Below are 22014 nucleotides of genomic sequence, written 5' to 3' on the forward strand. Positions count from 1 at the left end.
ACATCTTTGTCTCTCCACAAAAGTGATACTGAAGGACTCCCATCACAGGCAAAGCCAAGACAACTGAGAATCCAAAATAGTTAGACTAGTTAGTATTTAAATAGTCTGCAAGGCTATAGTGTAAGAGGTGCTTCAAAAGAGACTGATTTAACTATCAAAGAAGAGGCCCTTCCTAAATAGACATTTCCCTAAAGAAGACATACAGATGGCCAAGAGGCACATAAAAAGATGCTCAACAACACTAATTATTAGAGAAATGCAAATCAAAACTACAATGAGGTTATCACCTCACAAATCACCTCAAAATGGCCATCATCAAAAACTCTATAAACAATAAATGCTGAAGAGGGTGTGGAGAAAAGGGAACCCTCTTGCACTGTTGGTGGGAATGTAAATTGATACAGCCACTATGGAGAACAGTATGGAGGTGCCTTAAAAAACTAAAAATAGAAAGAATTACCATATGACCCAGCAATCCCACTACTGGGCATATACCCTGAGAAAACCATAATTTAAAAAGACACAGGTACCCCAATGTTCACTGCAGCACTACAATAGCCAGGACATGGAAGCAACCTAAATATCCATCAACAGAGTAATGGATAAAGATGATGTGGTACATATATACAATGGAATATTACTCAGCCATAAAAAGGAACGAAATTGGGTCATTTGTAGAGACCTGGATGGGCCTAGAGAGTGTCATACAGAGTGAAGTAAGTCAGAAAGAGAAAACAAACGTTGTATGTTAACACATATATGTGGAATCTAGAAAAATGGTACAGATGGTCTTATTTGCAAAGCAGAAACAGAGACACAGACATAGAGAACAAAGGTATGGATACCAAGGGGGAAGGGGACAGTGGGATGAATTGGGAGATGGGGATTGACATATATACACTATTGATACTACGTATAAAATAGATAGCTAACGAGAACCTACTGTATAGCACAGGGAACTCTACTCAGTGCTCTGCAGTGACCTAAATGGGAAGGAAATCCAAAAAAGAGGGGATATATGTATACGTATAGCTGATTCACTTTGCTGTACAGCAGAAACTAACACAGCATTGTAAAGCAGCTATACTCCAATAAAAATTTTAAAAAAAGAGAAGAGACCCTTAGCAGAACCAATGAAGCCATCAAATGGTTTTGCAAAACAGAGTTTTCTTCATTCATGTGAGTTGTACAAGTCAGAAGTAAAGTATAGTGAATCCTGATATCGTACAATTATGCTGGGGGAAAACCCCACCTACTATCCAATTATATTATGTTCAGTATTTACCATTCTCATAAAATTTTTTAAAAAACAAACTATAAAATATTGTGACTTCCAAAACTAACTCAAGAGATGTGAGGACACAAATAAACACATTCATGTCTTATAAAAGTACACTTCATTAATGTAATATCATCAAGATTAAGGCATTTCATGAATGTTCTTTTTCCCAGTAATTCTAGATTATCTTTCAAGTATCCAAACTCCTTTTTAAAATTCCAACTATTTTGGGGCTTCCCTGGTGGCTCAGAGGTTGAGAGTTTGCCTGCCGATGCAGGGGACACGGGTTCGTGCCCCGGTCCGGGAAGATCCCACATGCCGCGGAGCGGCTGGGCCCGTGAGCCATGGCCGCTGAGCCTGCGCGTCCGGAGCCTGTGCTCTGCAACGGGAGAGGGCACGACAGTGAGAGGCCCACATAACGCAAAAAAAAAAAAAATTCCAACTATTTTTGTTGGAAATATTTCTAAATGTAAGTTCTACCTTGCCACCCTAATCAGCTGACCATTCAGGGTATTACCAAGTGAATGGGACAGCATTCCCTGTAAGAGACAACTGCAGGTGGCAGTATTTTTTAAGCGGGCTCTTGTTTTTTTCTCTACTATCAGCTATCACAATGACTCCCCTCCTATACTGCTATCCTTTTTCATAGAAAGTTCTTTGCCCTCAGGTCAGCTGCACCTCTAATTTGATTAGATTTGTGTCAACTATTTAACACTCAGAGGTCTATTTGGGGTTTTTCCCTCCTTACTTTTAGGTTGGGATGGCTGATGTTGCTAGAGGTAAGAGGCTTTACTTTAGATACAAGAAAGTTACATACACACAGAGGGGACAGCAGGTACACTAGTTTTTAAGACAGCGCAATACTGAGTCAACATGTAGGAGGTTCCACCATGCCTCTCTTCAGGGTTGTGTGGTCGTGTATTTTGGCCTCTCCAATTTGAGGAAACTTTGAAATTCCACCAACTCACTCTCTCTGGGTCCTAAATCATACCATAGCACTCACAGGAGAAGCAAGGAGAATATTCCTCCCTCAAAGATAACTAGAGATGTACCGATAGACATTCTTCCCCCACTCCTTCCTCCGCACCCCTCAATAGTCTTATCCTTTAGGTACTGCGTGACTTGAAACAAAAAGTAATGTTCTTGAGAATGGATTTTGCCTTTCTGGAGTTCTGACATCCCAGATGACCAGCGGCTTTGGGATTGTAAATGCAAAAATCTCCTTCTAGGACAGTCAGCTGTTTGATATGACAGAACTGAGGACACAGAAAGGGGTAATCCTGCGCTCTGTGGTAAACCATGGATAATTAGCTGTTTTATTTTCAAAGAACTAAAACTGAAGAAACTACATAAATCTTTTTTAATAAATATATTTGACTTTACAAAATATAATCTGTCAAAGACAGTTAATTCCATAAGAGCAAACCTCACAGGGCAGTCAAATCGTTTTGTCGTCATGCCACCACAGCACCCAATATAATGATAGTATTCACGTTCTCAGCCTGCAGGAACTAAAGAAAAACAAAGCAGAAACCAAGGCTTAGTGTTGTATAGGCCTTGGTAACAAGACTTTGATTCGGATCAGGTTCTGTCCACTTAAATGCTGTGTGATCTGGGCATATTGTTTATCCTTTCTGATACTTGCTGTATTTTGTGCAAAATGTGGCTAGAAATACCTCCTAGGATTGTTTTGGGGATTAAACTGAAATAACATATGTAAAGCACCTGGCACGTAGTAAAAGTGCTCATTAAATTTTATTTCCCTTTCCTTCCCTTCCCAGCTGGAGAAATAGGGGGGAGGGGTGCTGGAAACATTCCCTTTACCCATAATACGTTTTTTTTCCTCTATGGCTACTGGAATCCTGGGGGGAAGGAGGAACCTCATTCTTGAAGTAACTTGGAAAATAAATGCGAAAGAGTGTACTTTCACACAGAGAGAACTAGAAAATGTTTGGGGAGAGATTTTTTTAGGTAACCATAGATACCTCAAAAATATTATAATGCAATGATTCTCAAAGCATGGTCCAGGGATACCCATAGCTCCCAGAGAGGCTTTCAAAACATTTTCATTTTTGCACTTGGACCTTACGGTAGGTCAGTAGTTTATAAGACTTAGCAGGGAAACACTGAAGGGGCAAATTTCTCACATGAGAACTACACAATTGAATCGTCTACATTAATTTCACATTAACGAGAATTAAGGTTTCTAGAAAGTAAATATTAAATTCTTCACTGATATTCTAAAAATAAGCTTTCCTTGAAAGCTGATTTTCCATATCTAAGGTTAGATTTTAGTTGCATTTTAAAGGTGACAAGGAGACCCATGATATCAGACCGGAGAGACAACTGTTTTAAAATACACAAAGAATTTCTAAAGCTTGGCCACTTTGTGCATATATGTATATGTGCTCAGTTAACTGAAAAATGGTAACAAACTGAAAACATTAGAAATTGTCTAAGCTAAAGTAAACTGGTAGACATGAAATAAATACACACTAAAAACTACTGCTTTCAGGGCACATTCTTTTCAGAAAAATATGCACCCTGTGCATGAGGTGCTCAAGTAACATATTTTTTGTTGAAAAAGAATTTAACAGAAGCACTGGTGTAGTACTTACACAAATACATCTTTCACCCTTTTCCTAAATAAAAAGAACCCCCGGGGAAATTAAAGGCAGAAACCAAAGCAATGCAATGTTATGGCTGAAAGGATGGCAAGGGTTGAAAGAGGTTTCTTTTAAGTTTCTAAAGCTAAGTCTAAAAATGCAGAAGTGTTAACCACTCTCATAACAAAGCATTCATTGGTTTGCTAAACCCAGTGCATTGGCTAAATGTATAGTAACTAATACCTGATTATGTCTCCCTGGTAAAATATATGAGTTAATCATTGCCCCACAAAACCCAACTTTTACCTTTCCTAACTCTGAGAACTGCACACAATCTAACATGCCATGCTGCAATTATCAATTTAAAAACAAAAGTTTTCATTCAAATCAAGCTTAATTTCCAGATCAGCAGTACAGACACATTAAGGGACCAAGACAGAGGCAATAAACTCAACTCAAAACCAACTTGTCTAAAATATGATATTCTTTCTTCAACTACGTAATTTTCTCAAAGGGATATCCTAAATTAAAGAGACTGCATCCTGTGAGCTGGCTAATTAAATCCTCTAGCCCTAATTTCTAACACTAAGCTTAAACAGCTTATGGAAAGACATTAGGAGATTTTGCCGGCAATCACTAATGAAGTGGTTTCCGTCTTTCAGAAAAATTATTTTTTAAAGGAAAAGCTTTGTTTTGAAGTCCACCTTTAAAATGCCTATTTGGACTAGAATTGCTCCTACACTTCATTAATATTTGAGAGAAAGACAATGGCAAATTAATGCAAAGACCAGACTGTAAACCACAGCACACCATATAAACAACATAAAAATTTACGGAGCATGCACTGGATGGGCCCAATCAAGAGTTCCCAGAGGCACTCTGTTCCGTATTGGTTTTGTTTCCTCGTTAATGTAGATCCTCACAACACTTCATACAAGGACCCGTATGATCAGAATAACTGTGTTAGATATGAATGGCATTACATAGCTATTTAATATTATTCCTGAAAAAAAAAAAGACACTTATCCACTAATTTAGCCATCTGTAATGAGCACCTAGAAGAAGCTGAGTTTAAGGAGACCGTGTTGGATTTTAAAAAAAAAAAAAAAATCACATCACTCTGTGTCATCCCCAATCTTGAAGTACATAAGCCCCTCCCCCCCATTACTGTCAAGTAATTTTCCAAAACATATTTCTGTATTTTAACATGCATACTTGAGGGAAACAACCATTGCCCAGCCCCAGATTCTGGGTGGGCAGCCGGGGGAGGAGGGGTGATAAACAAATTAAGTAGAATTTGAGTTATGCGCACAACTATAAAGCCACAAAGTGCTTAGGAATTTAAATTATCTGCCCCAATTTTTAAATTCCACTTTCTCTAATGCCAACCTTCTCTGCAAAGCAGCTCCAGACTTCCACCTTTCCTGAAGACCAGATCAGCCAGGCTCCCTTGCCCCGATCTGTATAGCCCCCAATGGCGCCCCTACAATTCAGTGCTCCCTCCTCTTCCCCTCCCTCACTTGGCCTCTCACCTGGATGCCCAACCTCTAAAGTACAGATTAAGTTTATTACAGCCCTTTGGTGTTCAACTCTGAGCACCTCTACACACCTGTGTCTTACTTCCCCTAAGGGGGAAGGGGACAGAAGATCCTTTTACTTATTTCCTGTTGCTGCTTACAGCAAAACAACCTTTAGAGATGCCTGGCTATTTACTTTAGGAGCTGAGGTGAAGGACAAACTCTGGAAACTAAGTCTGTTTACCAGAGCCAAGAGGTAAGGAGAAAAGTGTGCTCAGACCTCAGAAGGGAGAATGCAGGCCTCGGTAGCCAAATTCCTCCACCCACACCGTGGAACTCCGGCTTGACCCCTCAACTTTAAATTAAAGCCTATTTCTAAGTGTTCACGTCTCGCTTATACCGAGTTAAGCTCGAAGCAGAGGGCTGTGATATCATCTGAGACAGCAGAGTTCTGTAGCACCCTTGTCACAGAGGACTATCCTGGAGGAAACTCTCAAGAAGCATTTGTTAGGTGAAAGAACGCACAAACCCTCTTACTCTCTTGGTAGGTGGAACATGTAGTTTGGTGCATCTCAAACTGGAATGTGCATCAGGATTCCTGGGCCCCACCCCGTCAACCCAGGTGATGCTGTGGCTGCTGGTCCAGGGTCGCCGACCTAAGATGATTAGAATTCAGCCTAAACTAGGCTTTTCTAGTAAAAATACATTTAAGTAAACACAGTAAACAGAATAGTAAGGAATATGTGATTTTTCATATAAAAAAATGTATACAATTTCTTGCTTATCATGGAACCGAAATGCTCCCAATTCCAAGAAGTCAGATATGAGACATTAAACTGGTCTGAGCGTTAAGAAAGAAAAATAAATGAAAAAAATCTTTATTAACAAAAATTATTACTATCATAATTGTTAATACTTAGAGCTATACCATCCTATTTGAAGTGAAACCTTCATTAAAAATCTAAATTAAAATATAAAAATTTAAAAATGATCAGAGTATTTACTTCTACAAAAAGATTGTTTTACAATGTCCCATGGGATTCCTCATAATTGAAGGTTCTTTGTGTATTCAAAACAATCCAATTAACGGAAAAAAATTACTGGCAACTATTTTAGTAACACATTTTTTGCCTAAGGCAAAATGTACCCTATATGAGAAAGTCAGAGGCAACAGAATATGCAGGATAACACAAAGTGAGGCAGAATTTTAGAGAGAATTAGAACCTTCTAAAATAAGATCTGTTTTGTTAAATAACCTTAAGCAAGTAACAGCCTCAGTTTTCTCATCTAAAAAAGGATTAATAATATCTATCTTGTAGGACTGCTGTAAGAACTGACAAGGTATATAAACCACCACAAGGATTCCTTCTACGGAATGCCTGCTATCATCATTATTGTAATAGAAATGTCACATGCTCTTGGAAGCACAGCATTTCCAACACATGCACTAAAACCCTAGTCCGTTAGCGTGAGTGCACATGCTGCTTGAAATGTCAAGCTCCCAGGAGCATGCCAGCATTTCTATTACAATAATGCGCAACGGTTTGCTGTTGTTGCAGTAATTCTATACTAATATATACATATTTCCAAATTAATGGAACTGCTATGATTTTTAAAAATTTGTTCCCATTTTACATAGCACATTCTTAAAATGTGAGTTGCCTCTACATGGAAGAGAAAAGCAGGGGACTGAGAAGACAATTTTGTCTCAAATAACTTCCAGTTTCCCTAAGTGAAGCTATATATGTATAAACTGAATCACTCTGCTGTATACCTGAAACTAGCACAACACTGTAAATCACTATACTTCAATTTAAAAAAAACTATTACCAAAAAATATAAACAAACAAACAAATCTTTAATAAGAAAAAAAAAAGAACAGCAAGGTAGATGTACTGATACTTTGGCTAAGAGGTACATTTTTTTCTTAAATACAGTGATAAAAGAGAAGCGAAGAGACTTTGGTTCAAAATGTGGATGAAACATACTAAGACATTCCCACCCATGTCTCAGAGCAGTGTGATTACAGATGAATGTTTATTTAACTTGTTTTGGTTGATGTAGGGGTAATGCTTTTTCTAAGATTTCTACAACGAACATAAATTACTTAGAAGAAAAAAAGTGCTTGGCTAAAATTGAAAAAGTGCTTAAGGTCTTCCCAAGAAAAGATTTGCTACATAAATGATGTCCAGCAGACATTCTGGGAGCCTGGCAATAACCACACACCAAGTTTAAACACTAAGGGTCATCAATGCCCTCAATGCAGTTCTGCCTACTGACTGGCCCAGCCTACTTTGGCAACAGGACACGCCCAGGCTCTCCTTAACCCATGGCTGCTCAGCCCTCTTTTGGCTCAGCCATACTCCAGAGAAGACGTGTTACAGCACTCAGTATGACAAGGCAGAGAAAGACTCGGCTCCTGGTCCTAATTTCAGCCATTATCTAATGTTAGCCTCTTGGGCAAGTTACTTATTAATATCTATTTCTTCTTCCCTCTTCTTTCCTCATTTATTAAATAAAGGAAATAGATTTTTTTAAAAATAGTGTGTAGGCAGGCAGGAGTTATGAAGAGCTACCCATGACAAGATGAAGGATGGTAGTTACCACAACCACTCACACAAGACCTTTGACCTGCCCTGGCTGCTATAGAATTGAATCAATGGTCACCTCAAAGGACTTGGAAGCTATGGCTCAGGGAAGTGGAGAGAAAAAGGACAGACACTGCTATAGGTGCAGTCACATATATGTAACTGGCATGTGGGGAGAATTTTTTTAAAGTTTTGAAATTCAATACGAAAGCGAGTAAACATTTAATTTTTATCTACATAATTTTCAGCCATCTGTCTATAACTGAGATTCTTAAGGCATACCTTTTTGTTATTTTTCATATCTAAAACCTAATCGTTAAAGTCTCAGATTGCATAAATATAGGTGAAGTTTATTACACAGAATGTATAAAACACAAAATAATATAAAAACATAAAAGAAAGCCCATTAAAAATGAAATGAAAGGATTGAATCTATTGTCTGCCCTGCCTTCACCACCTAAATATCTGCATTCTTTCCCTACTATCCACTAAGTATTATGAAATATTAAATATTATGAACAACCACTTCCCTAATCCCTTAACTTGGTTAACAGGTGATATACAAGTCTCTATGGGAAGCATCCATGAACACAAGGGTTTCAGTTCTGAGAAGTCACTGGATTACTGGGTAACTGATAGCTAAGAAGTCAAATCAGAGGTGGTTTCCAGAAATAAAAAAGAGAAACAGTACAAACCTTCATTTCCCAAATTGTGTTCTATGTATGTTAACAGGTATTTATCGGGGTGTCCTATGAGAGAAGGACTGATAACACCCTGATAGCACTTACAAGTACCTAGAAACAGTGCCTGGCGTGTGACACGTGCTCAATATTTACTGAGAAAATGAACGAATGAATGAAGAAGTAAAAATTTTATTTAGTAGAGAGGTTAAATAAAATCTGAATACGCTACCAAATTGCTCTAGCATGAATTTGAAGCTACAAGATAGAAAAGTCTGAAAACAAATTATCTATGTGCCTTACTCAGGAAGCATATGTGCAGGAGTAGTAAGAATTAAACTTTTATTGTAGATAATAACCCTGTTTACGTGTGACTTTTTCAAAATCTCACAAAAGTACCACTAATAATAAATATACACTACTTCAAAAAGCAATTTGGTTTTATTTATTTCTTCTGAAAGCAAAGTACATAAATGAAGAGACATATTCCATTTTTGCCTAGTTTTTTTAACATCTTTATTGGAGTATAATTGCTTTACAATGGTGTGTTAGTTTCTGCTTTATAGCAAAGTGAATCAGTTATACATATACATATGTCCCCATATCTCTTCCCTCTTGCGTCTCTCTCCCTCCCTCCCACCCCTCTAGGTGGTCACAAAGCACCGAGCTGATTTCCCTGTGCTATGCGGCTGCTTCCCACTAGCTATCTATTTTACATTTGGTAGTGTATATATGTCCATGCCACTCTCTCACTTTGTCCCAGCTTACCCTTCCCCTTCCCCGTACCCTCAAGTCCATTCTCTAGTAGGTCTACATCTTTATTCCCGTCTTGCCCCTAGGTTCTTCATGACCATTTTTTTTCTTTTTTTAGATTCCATATATATGTGTTAGCATACGGTATTTGTTTTTCTCTTTCTGACTTACTTCACTCTGTATGACAGACTCTAGATCCATCCACCCCACTACAAATAACTCAATTTCGTTTCTTTTTATAACTGAGTAATATTCCACTGTATACATGTGCCACATCTTCTTTATCCATTCATCTGTTGATGGAAACTTAGGTTGCTTCCATGTCCTGGCTATTGTAAATAGAGCTGCAATGAACACTGTGGTACATGACTCTTTTTGAATTATGGTTTTCTCAGGGTATATGTCCAGTAGTGGGATTGCTGGGTTGTATGGTAGTTCTATTTTTAGTTTTTTAAGGAACCTCCATGCTGTTCTCCATAGTGGCTGTATCAATTTACATTCCCACCAACAGTGCAAGAGGGTTCCCTTTTCTCCACACCCTCTCCAGCATTTATTGTTTGTAGATTTTTTGATGATGGCCATTCTGACCAGTGTGAGATGATATCTCATTGTAGTTTTGATTTGCTTTTCTCTAATGATTAGTGATGTTGAGCATCCTTTCATGTGTTTGTTAGCAATCTGTATATCTTCTTTGGAGAAATGTCTATTTAGGTCTTCTGCCCATTTTTGGATTGGGTTGTTTTTTTGATGTTGAGCTGCATGAGCTGCTTGTAAATTTTGGAGATTAATCCTTTGTCAGTTGCTTCATTTGAAAATATTTTCTCCCATTCTGAGGGTTGTCCTTTGGTCTTCTTTATGGTTTCCTTTGCTGTGCAAAAGCTTTCAAGTTTCATCAGGTCCCATTTGTTTATTTTTGTTTTTATTTCCATTTCTCTAGGAGGTGGAGTCAAAAAGGATCTTGCTATGATTTATGTCATAGAGTGTTCTGCCTATGTCTTCCTCTAAGAGTTTGATAGTGTCTGGCCTTACATTTAGGTCTTTAACTCATTTTGAGTTTATTTTTGTGTATGGTGTTAGAGAGTGTTCTAATTTCATTCTTTTATATGTAGCTGTCCAGTTTTCCCAGCACCACTTATTGAAGAGGCTGTCTTTTCTCCACTGTATATTCTTGCCTCTTTCTCAAAGATAAGGTGACCATATGTGCGTGGGTTTATCTCTGGGCTTTCTATCCTGTTCCATTGATCTATATTTCTGTTTTTGTGCTAGTACCATACTGTCTTGATTACTGTAGCTTTGTAGTATAGTCTGAAGTCAGGGAGCCTGATTCCTCCAGCTCCGTTTTTCTTTCTAGAAGAACATTTCTGTTGGATGTGGTGATGGTAACATTACAGAAAAAAGTCAGAAAAATGCAGGTATTGGCTCAGGGCTCTAACCACAATTTTCCTTTCAATATCAAGTAATCATTAAAGCTGTTTACAAATAATGATGATCTGATGTTACCAAACTTCAGGATTTTAAAAAATATTTTGAATAAGTTAAAATAGATACTTCTATGCCAAATGTGGGACTACTGTTCATTTTAAACAAGAAATATAAACCCGAACAGCTTCAGATATGAAAGAGTGCTAATTAAGTAGCAATTACGTATACAATGGCTTAGCCTGTGTTGCATAATCAAAATAATGTGCCTGAGGCTTGTCAGTATAATGGAATGAGAACTGACCTGGGAGAGAGACTTGGGTTTTAATCCCAGCTCTGCTACTAACTAGCTGTTTGACCTTGAGTCTGTGGCTTTATTTTCATATCTGCAAAAGGAGGCTAAAGGACTAGGTCAGTGGTCCCTTACATTCTTTTCTTTTTTGAGGAGAAGGAGCAGGGGGTGGGCACAGATCTCTTGACAAGCTAAAAAAGGGCAATAAACGCTCCCCAAAAAATATGCACAAAATTATGCAGAATATTTCATAGTTCAGCATGTTATCTATTCACTTATTTAGAATCTTATAGATCTCCCTATACTCCAACACCTTAGATTCTAAACAAGTCAAAGGCAACCAAAATATATATACTCACATTCAAAATACATGATGAAAACCCAGACTTTGGCTCAAAGTATTTTTTTCTTTGGTTTATAATGAACTTTCAAGGGCTTTTTAAAAAAGAATTTAATGTTTTTAAAAAGTATATTCAGTTTATTTCTAAGATGTTTACAGGCAACTGGAATACCTATCCAAGTACTCACCTATTTGGAGGCAACCATACTTATCCAAGTTCAAGAGACTATATTATCCATTCTTGAGAATAGGAGATTTATAGCCCACATAATACTAAGCACCAAATGATGAAACAACAGTAGTTCTAGAACAGGTTTATAATGGAAATTAAAGGAGGATAAATGATGATAAATAACTGGCATCATGTATAGGACTCAATGACTGATTACTACTCTATTTCATCATAAAACATACATATTAAATGCAGATAAAAATACAATAATTCAACAACATAAAAGACCAATCAAAAGATATGCGGTCAACTTCTTTAATCAATCAGAATTATTATGTTTTAAAAAGCTACTTTAATTGCCTAAAACATAAATAATTATAGTCAAGGAAAATTCCACGGTTTAAAGCAAAAAAATAAAACTTGAGAAATGAACTATGTGGTTAGTTTTCAGGCTTTGGAATTTTGAGGAAAAAACATATGGCCATACATTATAAATCAAGCACGTTAGCTTAACAAATGTTTCATATTATTCATACTAATTTCTCTGGCTGAGTATGAACCCCACTACTTCAGACTGTAATAAAGTTGCCTCTTTTCTTTTACTTAGAAGGGTAGTCAGAAATTGGAAAAGGCCTCACCTCCAATAGAAAGTTATTTTTCCCTGCTTCAGAAAACCTGTAAATGTTAGGACTGTAAAACATGGTAGAGGGAGAAGAGTAAAGATGAGATGAGTGACAGCTACCACAGTATCTTCTACTGGTCTAACTGGTCCTTCTCTTTCATTTCTCTCTCTCTCCTAACATTTGTTCCTTCAAATTCTTCTCACACTTTCCCCCTTTACTAAACGCAATTGTACCTTGCCTCATTCCCTTATCCTTCACTCCACTATCAAAATTACCTTTATATACACATGCACAGCAGGAGGGAATTCATTAGAAAAGGCTAAGAGAATCTTTTCTGTGGCAGCTATATTCTCCAGCAACTCCAAACTCTACCCAGACCATTTATAAACTAACTGGGGACATCTGCAGTTATTCTGAGCCAAGAATAAAGTTTTTTATTTGGGGGACAGCTTGACAGGTCTACTAGAAACACAAGTCTAAGTTTATTAAGTTTTAAAAATATATATATCAAAATTCAGCATCTTATTAAACAAGAGGGTAAAAAAATCTAGGCAAGCCAAAGAAATATTAGCCTTAAAATAATTTCTAAAAAAGCTAAGGAATTCCACTTCATTCTCTTTGATGATTCTTCCTCAAACATATTTTGTTTTTCTCTAAATAAATATATGAAAATTATAGTTACCATTCTTTTTGAAAAGGCCTCTGATATATCAAATCTTTCTACGAAACTGAATTTTCCTGGTATAACAATGACAGCCATACTAATGATATAATTTTTAAGGGGGAAATTCAGAAGCGAAAGGTTGATACCCTAAGGGAACACTAAGCTGGTATTAATCAGATTAAATGAAGATCTGAATTCATGATCATGACTTTACTAAAACAGTAGTGCTGTATGCTCAAAAACTTTGGCTCTTAGTAATTCTTTTTGTTTTTAAAGATTTATTTATTATTCATTTATTTATTTTATTTTTGGCTGCGTTGGGTCTTAGTTGTGGCACGCAGGACCTTCATTGAGGTGCGTGGGCTCTTTGTTGTGGCGCGCGGGTTTCTCTCTAGTTGTGGTGTGCGGGTTTTCTCTTCTCTAGTTGTGGCACGCAGGCTCCAGGGAGCGAAGGCTCTGTAGTTGTGGCATGCAGGTTCCAGAGCATGTGGGCTCTGCAGTTTGCAGCATGCAGGCTCTCTAGTAGAGGCATGCAAACTCAGTAGTTGTGGCACGTGGGCTTAGTTGCCCCGTGGCATGTGGGATCTTAGTTCCCTGACCAAGGATCGAACCCACGTCCCCTGCATTGTAAGGTGGATTCTTTACCACTGGACCACCAGGGAAGTCCCACCTCTTAGTAATTCTTAAGAACAAAAGGTTTAGCCTGAAAAACTGAGGGAAGATTTATTCCTGGAAGCAGCATGTTCACTTCAACAGGTTGATGAAAATCTTTCAAAAAATGTATGAACATTTTAACTTTCTAAACAGTATCAAAAAAATCTAATTTAACACTTGCTTGATGACTCAAGGTTATCATGATGAACATTTACTGCATTATGTCCTCCCAGCAATGCCCTCAACAGCATTACTCAGCCAGGTTATTGGCCTTTTAGCTAAAGAGCTTCTGCACTGCCCTGATGGCCGAGTACTGGTCTGCTCTTTCTCTCTCCTTTCTTGCGGAAGTCAAATGCACCCTTCTCATGCTGACATTTTGACTAATAGCTGCATCCCCTCTAGTTCTTCTAAAATGTTGGTTTATATCTTTCTAGGACTTTGGAAACTAGATAACCACCATTTTTAGAGCTGTGTAAAAATAAGACTAAATGAGGACTCAGCACAGGCCTCAGGTTTTCTTCTATGAGTTAAGTGCTCATACTTGAGTCTGGGGATATTGGTGGATTTAGCTTGGCAGTTTCAAGGGCTCTTCTTTTGTCCTTGATTCACTGTTCTCAATTATATCCCAGAGAGAAAGTAATAATTAGAGAAAAATGAATAAACTACTTTTCAAGTTTTCCACAAAAGTGCCATGAACTTGAAAAGGTAAATTCTGAAATTACTTCTCATTACTAGAAATATATGATGTGGTAACATGTCTGATTAATCACTGCTACCAATATTAATAAGAAAGGGTTAACTTTTCTACCTGTCACCATATGAATCTCACTTTTCCCTCACACATAAAAAAATAACTTTTAGGATAAACATATCTAACATAAGAAGTCTAAACATAAGAAGGCTCTATGTTTTTTCAAGAAGAACACTATTTAAAAAAACAAGATACGCCCAGGTCTTGGTTTCTAAATACCAATAAAAGAAACCAAAGCTTCTTGGAAAAAAATGGCTGATTCTAGGGTTGGGATGAAGAAAATACTGATGCCAGAAAGAAAGTGCTTAAAAAAAATTGAGGGAACTGTCCCATCCTGAAAGAGTCCCCAATGGCCAGGATGCAACTATTTGAGCAGCAAAATAACATTAGTACTGGATTATAACTCAAAGAATAAAATAAATATCTGACTCCATACTGCTAAAAATTATTAAATGAATAAATAAATAAATGAAGAAGGGACACATCTTCATTATAGAAGAATTCCAATTAAAAAATGTAGAGAGGATGAGAGAAATAAAAATCATCATTAGAATACCACAGTAATATTTGCTGCAGGCCAAGATATACTAATGAATGATAAAATTAGTGGGTAAAGCTTTAAAGAGAAACAGAATACTTGCATAGTCTCAAAGAATCTCCCCTCCAGATATGTAACTTAAATTATTTGATGCTCCTCCCTCCAGTAGGTGGAGCTTAATTCTCCTCCCCTTGAGTATGGACTGGACTTTAGTAACTCCCATCTAATGAAAAGTAAAAAACAGTAGCTTTATAGCGGAAAAACCTGTCACTTAAGCAAGTGATCACGGTTAGCATAACCAACTGCAAGTCAAATTGATATCAGGTACCCCCTGAAATGATGCAATGAGAAGTGAACATTACTATTTCTGTGATATTCTTGCAAAAAATGCACAACCGCAATCTAACGATGAGAAAAGCATCAGACAACTCAAATTAAGGGACATTCTACAAAAATACCTGCCCAGTATTCTTCAAAAGTGTCAAGGTCATAAAAGACAAAGAAAGACCACTAAACTATCACAAATTAGAAGAGACTAGGAAACATAATGACTAAATACAATATGATATCCTGGACTGGATGCTCAAAAAGGACATTAGGAGAAACGCTGGGGAAATCTGAATAAAGCCTTTAGTTAATAGTACTGGACCAATGTTAATTTCTTTAGTTCTGACACACGGTTGTATAAGATGTCAGCATTAGGGGAGGCTGGGTAGAGGGCTTATGAAAACTGTACATCTTTCAACTTTTCTGTAAATCTGAAATTATTTCAAAATAAAAAGTTTTTTAAAAAGAAATCTGATATGGTTACTAGTTACTTAGTATGGTTACTCAGACCTTAGCAAACTGGTCACCAATATCTAAGCCACAAAGGTCCTTTGGGCTGCTTTAAGGTAAATTTCTTATGTTTCAATTTAAAGATTAAGAGGATATTTCATAGCAAGAGAAAGGGTAGGAGGACTCTAGAGAAATCCTTGCACATATGTACCAGGAGACATACAAATTATTCAGCTTCACAATATAATAATTCAGTAGCTTTTTAATATAAAACTGGCAACCCAAATATCTATCAGCAGCAGACTTAAGTTGTGACATACTCATATGGTAGAACACTTTATAGCTGTGAAAATCAATCACATCTGGTTTCTTCTTCTTTTTTTTATTGAGGTATAAGTGACATATAACATTGTATTAGTTTCAGGTGTACAACATAGTTATTCTGTATTTGTATACATGGAGAAATGATCACCATAATAGTCTATTTTAATAACGTCCATCACCATACACGGTTACAAAATTTTTTTCTTACATGAGAACTCTTAACATCCACTCTTCTAGCAACTCTCAAATGTGCAATACAGTATTACTAACCACAGTTACCATGTTGTACATTATAACCACATGACCCATTTATTTTTGGAAGTTTATACCTTTTAATCACCATTTCTGCAACCACCAATCTGTTGTCTGTATCTATGAGCTTGGTTTCTGTTTTGTTTTGTTTTAGATTCCACATATAAGTGAGATCATACAGTATCTGTCTTTCTCTGACTTATTTCACTTAGCGTAAATGCCCTCAAGGTCCATCCATGTTGTTGCAAATGGTAAGATTTCATTCTATTTTATGGCTGAATAATATTCCACTGTATACCACATTTTCTTAATCCATTCATCCATTGATGGACACTTACTTAGGTTGTTTCCATTTCCTGGCTATGGTAAATAATGCTGCAAGGAACATAGGGGTATACATATCTTTTCAAGTTAAGTATTTTCATTTTCTTTGGATAAATACCCAGAAATGGAATTGCTGGATCATATGGCAGTTCTATTTTTAATTTTTTGATGAACCTCCATACTCTTTTCCATAGTGGCTGCAGCAATTCCCACCAACAATGAATAAGGATACCCCTTTCTCCACATCCCTGCCAACATTTGTTATTTCTTGTCTTTTTGATAAAAGCCATTATAACAGGTGTGAGGTGATGTATCTCATTGTGGTTTTGATTTACATTTCCCTGATGATTAGTGATGTTGGGCATCTTTTCATGTGCCTGTTGACCAGCTGTATGTCTTCTTTGAAAAAATGTCTATTCAGATTTTCTGCCCATTTTTTATTCGAATTCCTTGGTTTTTTTTTGCTATTGAATGAGTTCTTTCTATATTTTACATATTAACCCCTTATCAGAAATGTGATTTGCAAATATTTTCTCCCATTCAGTAGGTCGCCTTTTCATTTTGCTGATGATTTCCTTGAAGCTTTTCAGTTAATATTGTCCTACTTGTTTACTTTTGCTTTCGTTGCTGTTGCTTTTGGAGTCAGATCCAAAAAAAAAAATCATCACTAAGACTGACATCAAGTAACTAACAACATGAAAGAATGGTCCAGTTTCATTCTTTCACATATGGCTGTCCAGTTTTCTCAACACCAATTATTGAAGAGATGTCCTTTCCCTATTGCATATTCTTGGCTCCTTTGTCATAAATTAACTAACCACACGTGTGCGTTTATTTCTGGGCTCTCAATTCTGTTCCATTGATATGTTTGTCTATTTTTATGCCAATACCATACTGTATTGATTACTATAGCTTTGTAATATAATTTAAAATCAGGGACCATGATACCTCCAGTTTTTTCTTTCTCAAGATTGCTTTGGCTATTTGGTCTTTTGTGGTTCCACACATGTAATCACATCTGTTTTAATGAATCTCAAATATAATACTTTAGAGAGGAAAAACTGAAAAAAGCAAGTTACGGTATATAAAGAAGTAGGCAGAATATCAAATGGGAAATTTTTTTTTTTTTTAAGGCAAGGAAATGTTTAAAACAAAATTCAGGGTACCTGATAACTTCTGCTGATGGTGGGAAGTAAGAAGTGAAATAAAGGTGTCTGGGAAGGGCATACAAAGTATTCCCTGTGTTTTTTGCTTTGTAAGTCACAAATGTATTATAAATATTCTTTTATATCCATTATATATTTATTTTTAATTGTAAAAGGCATGAGGAAGAAGTTCATCTTTAACAGATACACATCCTGCCAACTAAACATAATTCATTAGGTGCTAAAGTCTTTTCAATCTCTATAAAATTCCAAACTTCATCTTTTTTTAATTTAAAAAATAGCCATTTCTAAAATCATTAAGAAAGTATGTCACCCATTCAGAGACTACAATGTAAAGCAAGTTCAGTTAATTAAGTCCAGTGTTACACTGGGATGTCTACCTTCTTCCATTTAAAAAGAAAGAACCTTCCTCTATTGCCATCCTAGGATAAACTATTTACCTTTCACAAAAACAAGAAGCTTGTGTATTCTGGGAAAGATAATAAGGAGAAACCCACTTGAGCTGTTATCACATAATTCTGAATACTCTTGTCATCCTTGTGGCCAGATCAAAGTTAACTCAGTACTCTGATTAAAATGTCTTCAGATTCTGAAATATTCTATGCATCTCATTTTTCAAAATCTACAATTTATTAATAAAATGCCCTCAAAATAAATTTTGGGTTAAATATTAAGTGTTTTTTGTAAAAGATTCCTAGAGTAACTGCCATAGGTTAGTTATCACATTTAGGTATAAAATACAGTATAAAAAATCAAGGTAAAGATACTGGCTTTAACTTTTTAAATTATACCCGTGATCAATAATAATTATAAAACAGCAGGTCTATTCTAAATACAAAACACTAAAGTGGCCCTAAGCTCCATACACACACCTAAATATAGTGCTCCCAAGAGAGGAAATTGGTCAAAATCCATCATGATGACAGGGCTGAGCTACAAGACATCAGAAGTATGCTTACAAAGAGCTAACTTTGGTCATTATTAAACTATTTTTTTAATGTAAGTTAACTCGAAGTTTACTATATTCTTACTTAATGAGAAATACTTGATTCCACATGAAAATAATCATTTACTTAATGATGCTTTCCAGTCAAGTTTTGATTTCAAAGGGGGAAAACAAAAATCCCCAAACACCCAGAAGGTATAAAAGTAACCAAGGTAAAGCTTAAAAACCACATTTCCTTTCACGGGAGGATTTTATTGCAATGTGAAATTTTGCTTTTGAAAAACTATAAAGCTGAAAAACTAAGGTCACTGGAGAACATTGAAAGAAAACAAAAAGGTTATAGGAACTTTTATTACTTCCTACAGGTTTCTTGATATACGAATAACAAACTTTAAATAATGTATTTAATAGGATTATCATTTAAAGCACAATTTGGATTTTAAAAACAATAACCTAGTTAGTCTGTCAATCTAAGTTACTCTGACATTTGTACCTTGATTTCCTGAATATAACTAAAACATTCCTACCATGATGCCAGCTTCCTAGTCAGGCTTTTTGAAAGGACTAAGGTAGCTCAAGTTCCCTCAGCTGAGCAAGAGCCAAAACTCGAACTACTGCCTCTTCTGTGCAGTTGTAAGCAGTTAACACTCAGGATAAATCACTCCTAAATTAAAGCAGTCTTTATGGATCACAATGACAACAACCACGCTAACCAGACGGTCATGTCAGTCTTCAGGAATCAAGACATACTTTTTAAGGTAACAGGAGCTTCAAACTATAGTCCCTGGAAACAGACTTCTTGGAACCACATTATCCTTAAATAAATAAACTTCAATTGAATGAAGTAAAATTGCAGATAGCCCTAAAAAATATACTCAGCTACTTAAGTGTTTCCAAAATGACCAATGGCAAATGTTCCTGAGGTTCCTCCTCCCTGCCCTCATTTATTTCTCCCTTGAGTGCAGGCTTTTCCCTGCCCCAAGCCTCACCTTCATGAATCATTTGCTTATGGGGAAAGGGTAGTATTTTCTTTGTTTACTATTTACTACTTTGGAGTCCTGTACATATTTAGTAACAAAAATAATAATCAACTGATTATGCAGGTCAAGCATGCATAGTTCAGAGAAGTATAACCATCAGGGCACCAGGAAGTGACAAAAATCTCCAACAGTGACCTGTAACTGTCAGAGGGTTTTATTAACCCACTAAAGGGAAATGTGTTAAGGTGGCAATTCAGTGGACTGCATACTTTTTAGCAGCCCTTACTTAGTGTATCAGTTATTTATTTATTTTTTAATAAATCATACAAATGAGAAATCACTTAAAGCAAGAGTACATGAGTCTCTGGGATGCGTTCCCATTTTGTCCCACCCCTTCCCCTTCCCAGTAGAATGGGAAGGCTGATAGGTTAAAATCAAACTATAGCCATCCATTTTCACTGCTTTCAGCAATACCCATTTCATACTTGGGGCAAAGAAGAATTTGAACAAATCACCATTTTCCCCTTAACTTTCTAATACAACCAGATTGTTGGAGGGGAAAGGTGAGTAGAAGGATGATCCAAGAAGAGGGGCAGAAAGAAAGGAGGGAGAGAAAGAAGCGGCTGAGGATGTTAGAAGACAGGAGGCTTTTGGGTTGCTACTAGGTTCAGAGTTTCTAAGAAGAAATAGGGGTATATTAATTTGGAACACATGATATTTCTAAAAAATAAGCTGTTCTTTCATTCCACTGAAGCACTTAGCAGAATCAGTCCAAACTGCTCAGCACCCCAGCCCAACTCTGTGTGCCTTTCTGGTTAAGCTGGCAGTGAGGGGACCAATTATTTATATTTCCAGTCAACCTTCCTTTTTAGTTACTGCCTGAATCACACCTGGAGGTCAATCAGGGGACAGGTGTTTCACTCAGACTGCCTTCCCATCTGCTTCACACCTGTTACTGTCCTAAAATATCCACACTGACAAACAGAGAGGGACAAAGATTATGAAAGGGATAGAGTGGGTCCCCCACAAGCTTTGTACAGTCAGCATCACCATCCATCCCAGCTATGCTGGGAATGTGACTCTCGGAATTATGACAACAAAAGCTCATGCAAACTACTACTACTACTACTACTACTACTACTACTACTACTACTTCTACAAACCAAACTCCTAAACACCTTTTGAGTGCAGACTGGCATAATTTAACCAGAGGAGAATTATGAGATGGTATAAATGGCCTTATTCAAACCTAGGCTATTAAAAACAATCAAATAAGAAAGTATTAAACCTCTGGAAATTTAAGAAAATAAATTGAAATTCGGCTTGAGTGAACCAGAATGAGAAACCAACGTGACTGAAAAGAAACAACGGGCATATCCTACGGGTACTGGTGCTATTTTCTAATTTACTGCTCTATTGTAGTATTAAGATGGACCTAAGACTTTACAAAACATCAGGAACCAACATTCTTAGATGTAAATGCCAAAAAGAAATCTTACAAGATGAACAAAGGGATTCAAAGAGGGAAAGAAGATGCTCTGATTACAAAGACTGCCAGGGTGACAGTGTTGCCGTTTTATGAGTCTTCCCAACATATTCCCCTAGTAGGTGGCATTTCAAGTAAATAATGTCAAACTATCCTATATACACCTATTACTCTCTATTCCTATTGGCACTGTGATTTTCTCGGACTACTTCAATATCTCCAGTCAAGGTTAGTTTCACTCAACTTTCACTCCCAACTACGTATGGTCTTACCCTTTCTCTTCATTCCTATATATGCTTACTTTTGACTTCCACATACAAATAAATCTTCTCACCATACTCCCATATACTTCTTGGTTCAATGTTGTTGTTTTTTCTTTTTAATGTCTCCAAGTGCATCAGATCAGAGCCAGCAGGACCTCTGTGAGGCATTACTTGAACAATTTTTTCAGAATGCCTACCAACACCTCTATCATCTCTCCTCCCCCAGAGGCTTTTTTGTTCACATATACTAACTCATTTACTAGAGAATCATGGGATTTACTAAAATAAACATTAAGTTCTATAATCACTTTAATGAAGTAATATTGCCATTAGACAAACTAGTTATGGAGGAGAGAATTAAATAGTGAATGAGAAGAAAATTAATTTATTTTTCAACTTTTTATTGAAGTATAATTAATTTACAATGTTGTGTTAGTTTCAGGTGTATAGCAAAGTGATTCAGATATATATATATACACATATATATATATTTAAAAATCTATATATTCTAAGGAAACTAATTTAATAGGCCTGTGTTCATTTGTACAGAACATGATACTTGGTGGGGTTTCTTTTTTTGGTTGAGGTATAGTTGATTTACAATATCATACAAGTTTCAG

General features: G+C 36.5%; 1 protein-coding gene across 1 annotated transcript in view; it reads right to left on the minus strand.

Annotated features, from left to right (window-relative positions):
* Positions 1–22014, minus strand: part of ZSWIM6 (zinc finger SWIM-type containing 6) — a gene marked incomplete at its 3' end in the record, with an annotated part of 203647 nt that overhangs the window by 77467 nt on the left and 104166 nt on the right. The window lies entirely within an intron of this gene.

This window comes from Leucopleurus acutus (genome assembly GCF_964270905.1).
Source record: "Leucopleurus acutus genome assembly, chromosome: 3".
NCBI lineage: Eukaryota > Metazoa > Chordata > Mammalia > Artiodactyla > Delphinidae > Leucopleurus > Leucopleurus acutus.